This window comes from Octopus sinensis, linkage group LG27 (assembly GCF_006345805.1).
Source record: "Octopus sinensis linkage group LG27, ASM634580v1, whole genome shotgun sequence".
NCBI lineage: Eukaryota > Metazoa > Mollusca > Cephalopoda > Octopoda > Octopodidae > Octopus > Octopus sinensis.
The window spans coordinates 7447445-7456697 of record NC_043023.1 but is presented as its reverse complement, the minus strand read 5'-3'; positions in this window follow the sequence as shown (position 1 = coordinate 7456697).

The window sequence follows — 9253 nt, the reverse complement described above, 5'->3', positions numbered from 1 at the left end:
CATACAGACAGACAGACAGACAGACAGACAGACAGACAGACAAATAAAAACCTTGTTGTTGATGTTGAAATTCCAATGAAGGAGCCTTGGATCTAGGTTAGAAACCAGTTCTTTCTCCATTGGCAAGAAATCTTGAAATAAAATTGAATAATGACATACATACATACATACATATATATTTATATATACATACATATACACACCCACATATGACGGGGTGCTGAAAAGTTCCTGGTTTTGGGTAAAAGAAAATTCAGGAGGATCAATTAATTATAATTCTATCCAACATATTCCCTTTCAGATTCATACACTTATTGCAGCAGTCTCTTTTACTCTTTTACTTGTTTCAGTCATTTTGACTGTGGCCATGCTGGAGCACCGCCTTAGTTGAGCAAATGAACCCCAGGACTTATTCTTTGTAAGTTCTAGTACTTATTCTATCGACCTCTCTTTTGCCAAACTGCTAAGTTACGGGGACATAAACACACCAGCATCGGTTGTCAAGCGATGTTGGGGAGGGGGGGACAAACACAGACACACAAACACACACACATACATATATATATATACATACATATATACGATGGGCTTCTTTCAGTTTCCGTCTACCAAATCCACTCACAAGGCTTAGGTCGGCCCGAGGCTATAGTAGAAGACACTTGCCCAAGGTGCTACGCAGGGGGACTGAACCCAGAACCATGTGGTTGGTAAGCAAACTACTTACCACACAGCCACTCCTGTGCCTACTCAAGTTTTCTAAACCCTGTAAAACAACTCGGAGGATTGGGCCGACTCTAACCAGGCCCTTCATGATACCCTTAAAACCAGGAACTTTTTAGCACCCCCTCGTATATATTCATACATAAATATACACGAACACATGCATACATACATACATAAATACTCTCTCTCTTTTACTCTTTTACTTGTTTCAGTCATGTGGCCATGCTGGAGCACCACCTTTAGTCGAGCAAATCGACCCCAGGACTTATTCTTTGTAAGTCTAGTACTTATTCTATCAGTTTCTTTTTCCGAACTGCTAAGTTACCGGGTTGTGAACACAGCAGCATCGGTTGTCAAGCGATATACACTCACACATATACATATGCACACACGTACACACACACACATTAACAAGCACACACATGCACACACACTCACACATACACACACACATACATATATACATACATGTATGCATACATACAAACATACATATTTACATAAATGCATGCATGCATATATACATGCATACATACATATATACACATATATATAAGAAAAATGACTTAGAAATACTAAGGAAGAGCAGAATAAAATGGCACACATCATCCAAACCAACTCCATAAGTGGCACAGTGAACATTTGTAAGACATTCCAAAGATTCTTTGTGAGTTAAAGCTGAAAAAAAAAGAAAAAAGTCACAAAAATATACAAAAAAAAAACAAGCAAAATAACCCACTCTGGTAATTTGAAGAATACTAAAATGACAATCAAAAAATGTTAAGCCCGGTGGTTGTGTTACAATTAATAAAACATCACGTTCTATTTATCTCTGCTTACTTTAAAATGACAGTCAACACTCACTACTTCATACTGAAGATGGGACTGTGAACGCCTAAATGTGTTGATTGACTTACAAACATTGTTTGAAACAAAGCACAAAGGACTCTTAACCCTTTCAATATCAGCCAAGCTGAGTCTAGCCTTGGCCCTATGATGCAAAGTTCCTGTTTTAATCCTTTAGCATTTAAACTGATCATATCCAACCAGAATATTCTACTTGTTTTATGTTCAAACTGGTCAGATCCAGCCTCTCACACTTACCCTACAATATCTTTATATATAAAAGAGAAGTTGTGTGTCTGTCTCCTACGATTTAGATTCCTAACTACTCCCACATTTTGCGGTGCAGTTTAACCAAATTCGGGTATCTTATAGTCGTGATTCATATCGAGCCCTTCTGGGTATTAGCGCGCGTCTACGATGAGTCTACGATTTAAAAAAAAATTTACCATCATTTGTTTTCCATTTTTAATGCATTTTTTGGCTATAACTCTCTAAAAATGCTTATATAGTTATTCCCCTTACAAACCCGAGCAACGCCGGGCGATACTGCTAGTTATTCTAAAAATAAACAATGATGGTACTGAAATCTCAAAGCTACAATGCAATGCATGGCTAATCCAATCCAATGTGAATAAATAAACATTAAACTTGACAGAATAACCTGAATATCAAAGGATTAAAGTGATGCATGTTGAAATCTTCCATCAAAATTTCATGTTAATCTTTGTTGTAAATACCAGCTTAATCATAACAAAGTTATTTTACTAATTTCCTTATAATTTTCCAAAATAATTGAAACACAAACAGCTTATCTGAACAACAAAAAGTTTAAATTTATTTAAATTAAATCTTACTAAGGAGTGACAGAGAGAGAGAGGAGAAATGGAAAGAAAAGAAGACACGTCAACAAGAAACTATGGCATTACAACCAGCCAGGAACAGTCTTCGCTACATTTGCGGTACCTGCCAGAGGGAGTGTTTGTCCAGGATAGGACTACACAGCCACAGCAGGAAATATATCAGGACATGAAATGTAAAAGCCAGACTAGACTACTTTATGCGCAACTCCATTGTCTCCCGAGACAAAAAGGATGCCAACAATATTTTGGGGATGAGGAAGTATTTACATTATTTACAACAGACAGATAGGTGTCCTCATTGTTAGTCAAATAAAGGGTTGGGTTTGAGATTCCACCAGAACCCCTAATGAAGGCTGGAGAGTATATCAGCCAAAATGCCCTGATAACAACAAACAAGATGAGGACACCTTTCTGTCCTATGTAAATACTGTAAATTAAATCTTTCCATTAAAAATTCAAGCTTATTTATACTCTTTTACTCTTTACTCTTTTACTTGTTTCAGTCATTTGACTGCGGCCATGCTGGAGCACCGCCTTTAATCGAGCAACTCGACCCTGGGACTTATTCTTTTGTAAGCCCAGTACTTATTCTATCGGTCTCTTTTGCCGAACCGCTAAGTAACGGGGACATAAACACACCAGCATCGGTTGTCAAGCAATGCTAGGGGGACAAACGCACACACACAAACACACACGCGCATACATATATATACATATATACGACGAGCTTCTTTCAGTTTCCGTCTACCAAATCCACTCACAAGGCTTTGGTCGGCCCGAGGCTATAGTAGAAGACACTTGCCCAAGGTGCCATGCAGTGGGACTGAACCTGGAACCATGTGGCTGGTAAGCAAGCTACTTACCACACAGCCACTCCTGCACCTATGTTTCTAATTATGACAAAGTTATATTACTAAATTCTTGGTTATTTTCAAAATTAATTGAAATAAAGACAGTGGATTTCAACAGAAATATGGTAACAAAAGGGTTAAAGTGATCTAAATTAAAACCTTCCTTCAAAATTTTGTGTTAATCTTTGTTCCAGACATCAGTTCAAGGACAACAAATTAATTTTACTAAATTCTTGGTTATTTTCAAAATTATTGAAACAAGGGCTGTGTATTTGAACAGAAATATGGCAACAAAAGGGTTAAAGAAACAAAGAAAATTAAACCAGATCACATTTGATGTAATAAAATATATATTATTATCTCTGCCTACTTTAAAATAGCAGTTATATGTCAACACTCATAGCTTCAACCAGAAGATGGGTTCATGAAGGTCTAGACATATTAGTTGACTGATAAACTTTATTGTTAAAAAAAAATATAAATAAAATACAAAGGACTCTTTATAAAATATTAAAATTTGAACTAAATCACGGATTATATAATAAAATTTGGATTATATAATAATCTAAAATTATAACGTTAAGAATATCCTCACTTTTTATTGTATTTCTAAACTTTTAGCATTCTCCGAAGAAAAAGTGAAAAATTAAAAGCATATTCAGTGAATTTCCTTCAGATTGTAATAAATTTCATCTTGAATTTTAATGAAACATCTCTTATTTTATAATTAATTAATAAGTAACAGGTTAAATCATGCTCAAGGTTTCTAAAAAGAATAAAATAGTGCTATGTGTAATTATAACCAAATAGAAATTGCAAGAACTTATTATAGATACAAACAATTAAATGTGGGTATTCTGGGCGCCTTCTTTGTCATATTGACAGCCATTACCACAGGAAATCAAGTCTTTACTCTTTTACTTGTTTCAGTCATTTGACTGTGGCCATGCTGGAGCACCGCCTTTAGTCGAGCAAATCAATCCCAGGACTTATTCTTTGTAAGCCTAGTACTTATTCTATCGGTCCCTTTTGCCGAACCGCCAAGTTACAGAGATGTAAACTCACCAGCATCGGTTGTCAAGTGATGTTGGGGTGGGACAAACACGGACACACAAACATACACACAAACACAGACATATATATACATACATATATACAACGGGCTTCTTTCAGTTTCCGTCAACTAAATCAACTCACAAGACTTTGGTCGGCCCGAGGCTATAGCAGAAGACACTTGCCCAAGGTTAGAGGATATAACGCCAAAGGTAGCTTATAGAAAGAGGAGGGGTAAAGGAAAGAAAAAACCAAATAAACGAGACGTATATAATGATACTAGCAGCATAGCCCAGCGTTGCCCGGGTATGTAAGAGCCCCTAGTAGGCAACGACTAATCCCAATCTAGTCCTTTCTTCACTCGAATACTTCTGTGTATACGATGTTCCTAGCTGTCCCTTTGGGCGAAAACATGAAAACATCATTGCGCCTCCCAGCGTTTGAACAGCCCACGTACAGCCCAGAAAATGTGTTGCATATAAAAAGCTTAGATTCTCGACCCCATGTCGAATTTATCGATTTTTTCAGAACTGGGGGAACTTTTCAAAATTTTCGCTGCGTTAGTTTTGAATTATAACATTGGGCTATGTGTGTGTGTCAAGTTTCATCAGAATCGGTTGAAAGCCGTGGTCACGGTGAGGGTACAACCTGACAGACAAACTGCCGTTTATATAGAGAGAGATGTAAATTAAATAAAACCCTATAGTCTTGGAAAAAGATATATTTAGTGAATGTGAAATGTAAGAAGAAAACATAGTGGCAGCCGAAGTACCACATGACATATGAAAAAAAAAAAAAATGAAAGGCAATGTCGAGATTTGAACTCAGAACATAAAGAGCTGGAATGGGGTGAAACGAGAAACGACAGGAAGACCAAAGAGAAGAGTTATTCTGAGGAGAGATAAGCTAAGGGAGATAATACAATGATACATAATAGAATAAGCGTGTGCGGAATTAAGTCCCTTAGATTTGTATTCGTCTGCCTTCAACATCTATCTAAAGGCGGATCTCAGCCATTTCCTTTCCATCGATTTAACGACGGTGATATTGATTGACTTTGAACTGTCTCGGTTTAAATCCACCAAATACCCTTTTACTTGTTTCAGTCATTTGACTGTTGCCATGCTGGAGCACCGCCTTTTAGTCGAGCAAATCGACCCCGGGACTTATTCTTTGTAAGCCTAGTACTTATTCTATCAGTCTCATTTGCCGAACTCCTAAGTTACGGGGACGTAAACACACCAGCTTCGGTTGTCAAGCGATGTTGAGGGACAAACATATACACACACACAACATGCATACATATATATATATATATATATATATATATATATATATATATACATACATACGACATGCTTCTTTCAGTTTCCGTCTACCAAATCTACCCACAAAGCTTTGGTCAACCCAAGGCTATAGTAGAAGACACTTGCCCAAGGTGCCATGCAGTAGGACTGAATCCGGAACCATGTGGCTGGTAAGCAAGCTACTTACCACACAGTCACTCCTGCGCCTATAGGGAAATAACAATTGGTGAAGTTTATCTTCTACCCCCTCTCAAATATCTATTTGCTTACTTCTCTCTTTCTTCCTTCCTTTCTTTCCTTCTTTCTTTCTTTCTATCTGCCTGTTAGTCTGCCTATCTGCCTGCCTGTCTATCTAGCTGTCTGCCTGTCTATCTACCTGCCTGTCTACCTGCCAGTCCGCCTGCCTGCCTGTCTGTCTTTCTGTCTGCTTGCATACCTGTTTGCCTACTTGCCTGTCTGACTGTCCTATTTCTTTACTACCCACAAGGGGCTAAACACAGAGAGGACAAACAAGGACAGACAAAGGGATTAAGTTGATTACATCGACCCCAGTGCGTAACTGGACTTATTTAATCGACCCCCCCCCCGAAAAGATGAAAGGCAAAGTCAACGTCGGCGGAATTTGAACTCAAAACGTAACGGCAGACGAAATACCTATTTCTTTACTACCCACAAGGGGCTACACACAGAGAGGACAAACAATGACAGACAAAGTCGATTATATCGACCCCAGTGCATAACTGGTACTTAATTTATCGACCCTGAAAAGATGAAAGGCAAAGTCGACCGGCGGAATTTGAACTCAAAACGTAACGGCAATCGAAATACCTATTTCTTTACTACCCACAAGGGGCTACACACAGAGAGGACAAAAAATGACAGACAAAGTCGATTATATCGACCCCAGTGCATAACTGGTACTTAATTTATCGACCCTGAAAAGATGAAAGGCAAAGTCGACCTCAGCAGAATTTGAACTCAGAACGTAGCAGCCGACGAAATACCGTTAAGCATATCACCCAGAGTGATAACCTTTCTGCCAGCTCACCGCCTTTTGACTGTCTGTCTATACACATGAACACACACATACACACACACGAATATATGTGTGTGTGTCTATACATACATGTGTATACACACACACATCATAGTATCTATCAGATTCGCAATCATTGTGATAAAACAAACTTCCAAACAGCTGTGGCGATCCCATGTCTGTTATTGCTGTTGCCTTGTTTAACCCAGGGTCTCCGCCAATCGAGAACATTTATGATCAAAGACGTTCCAGCAATGACCAACCATACTGTCTTTTGAGGAGTATTTAGGGCTCATTCATCTAATATATAGGCGCAGGAGTGGCTGTGTGGTAAGTACCTTGCCTTGGGCACGTGTCATCTACCATAGCCTTGGGCCGACGAGAGCCTTGTGAGTGGATTTGGTAGACGGAAACTGAAAGAAGCCTGTTCTATATATGTATATATATATGTATGTGTGTGTGTATATGTTTGTGTGTCTGTGTGTCCCCCCAACAGCGCTTGACAACTGATACTAGTGTGTTTACGTCCCTGTAACTTAGCGGTTTGGCAAAAGAGATCGATAGAATAATTACTAGGCTTACAAAGAATAAGTCCAGGGGTCAATTGCCGATTAAAGGCGGTTCTGCTTGCCACAGTCAAATGACTGAAACAAGTAAAAGAGTATATATATATATATAATATATATATTATATATATTATATATATATATATTATTATATATATAATATATATATATTATTATATATATATATATATATATATATTATATATATATATATATATATATATATATTATATATATATACATATATATATATATACTATATATATATATATACATATATATATATATATATATATATATATACATATACATATATTCATATATATATACATATATATATATACTTATATATTATATACATATATATATACACATACATATGTATATACGTACAAGTAAAAGAGATAAAGGAGATAATATACGAGTAAACGAGATAAAAGAGTAATTGAGTAATTAAGAGTTCAATTGATAATAGGTCGTTAAACTCCATCATGTTATTATATAACTGTAAATCTATTTGGGACCAATTTGTATGTATATACATAATTGACTACAACAGTCTCATAGTGCAGTATACAAGAAATAAAAGCTGAAAAGCAGAAAGTTCAAATTTTATTGGTTTCAACAGCTGTTTCGTTAGTATAAACATCATCGATTCTATAATTAAATAATTGTGATACATAATTAATTTAATTAAATGATTTAAAATAAATTTAAGGCCATGTTTACCCAAATCATCAGCCATATTATGTTATGTCAAGCAGAAAACCTTAGTGCAATTTAAATTAAAATTATATGACATATAACCAGTATTTAGAACTCTGTGTATCCTGATATACTGAAAGAGAAAACTGCAAAGAGTACTCTTGTATTATTGTCCAAGTTTCCATTCATTGGTCTGCATTATTACAAATAACATAGTGTATGTTCATACTAACATGTATCTCTGACGAAGTGTGGATTTAGAAAATTTATCAGGTGAAGATTGCGTAATTCAATTGTAATGTTCACAGAGACATGTGTAAGATAACATAATTATATGGGTTATGACTTTGGAGTTTTGCTTTTTCCTTTTGTACTCTTTGATCTTTCTAACAATAGAGACCAAAGTTCACAGAGTTTGTTCATACTAGCATGAACCTCTGACGAAGTGTGAATTTCAAAAATTTAACAGACCAAGATTGTGTAATTCAATCATAATCTTCACAGAAACATGTGTAAGATAGCATAATTAAGCAGGTTATGACTTTGGAGTTTTGCTTTTTCCTATATGTAAGCTTTCTAACAACAGGGCCAAGTGAATGGAAAATTTTGTCTACCAAATACACTCTGAAAGCATTAGTTGGCCTAAAGGTTAGTGTAGAAGGCATTTGCCCAAGGTTTGACATCGTGGGACTAAACCCAAAGAGAGCTTCTTCACCACTCAGCCTTTGTCCTATAGAACAATTCCAATTCTTCTACTTTCACTGTCTTTATTGGAATATGCTGTCTTTATTGGAATATTCCACCAATGTTCTTCATCTCTAAAGGTGAGTGCCAATTCCATTCTGTGTCCTTTTCAGGATAAATCCATCTGGAGATACCACCGTAAATTGTTTTGGCAACATTGTTATGTTGAAAAGAAAAGCAGAGTCTTATATCCAAATATGTAAGTTGTTCTCTTTCTGATTTTAATTTTAAAGTAAATTTTAGTTGGTCACTTTCTTGGGAGCAAAGTTATGAAGAAAGCCATTTTGTTTTGTTCATCATGCTTTAAATCTTAACCCGTTAATAGATTATCCCGAGTTTACTTGTACATCGCAAATGTATCTTTTTAGAACCACTTGGTCATGTGCCTCCACATACGTACGTGTTTATTTGGATTTTTTGCTCTTTTTTCTTTTTTAAATTGAAGTAAATTCCGACCAGCCAACCACTGCTTAACAAGGTTGCAAAAGAAAGTATCTTGTTTTAACCATCATCCTTTAAATTTTAAGAAAGTCTTGCAGATTTTTATATTTCCAGAGATGAT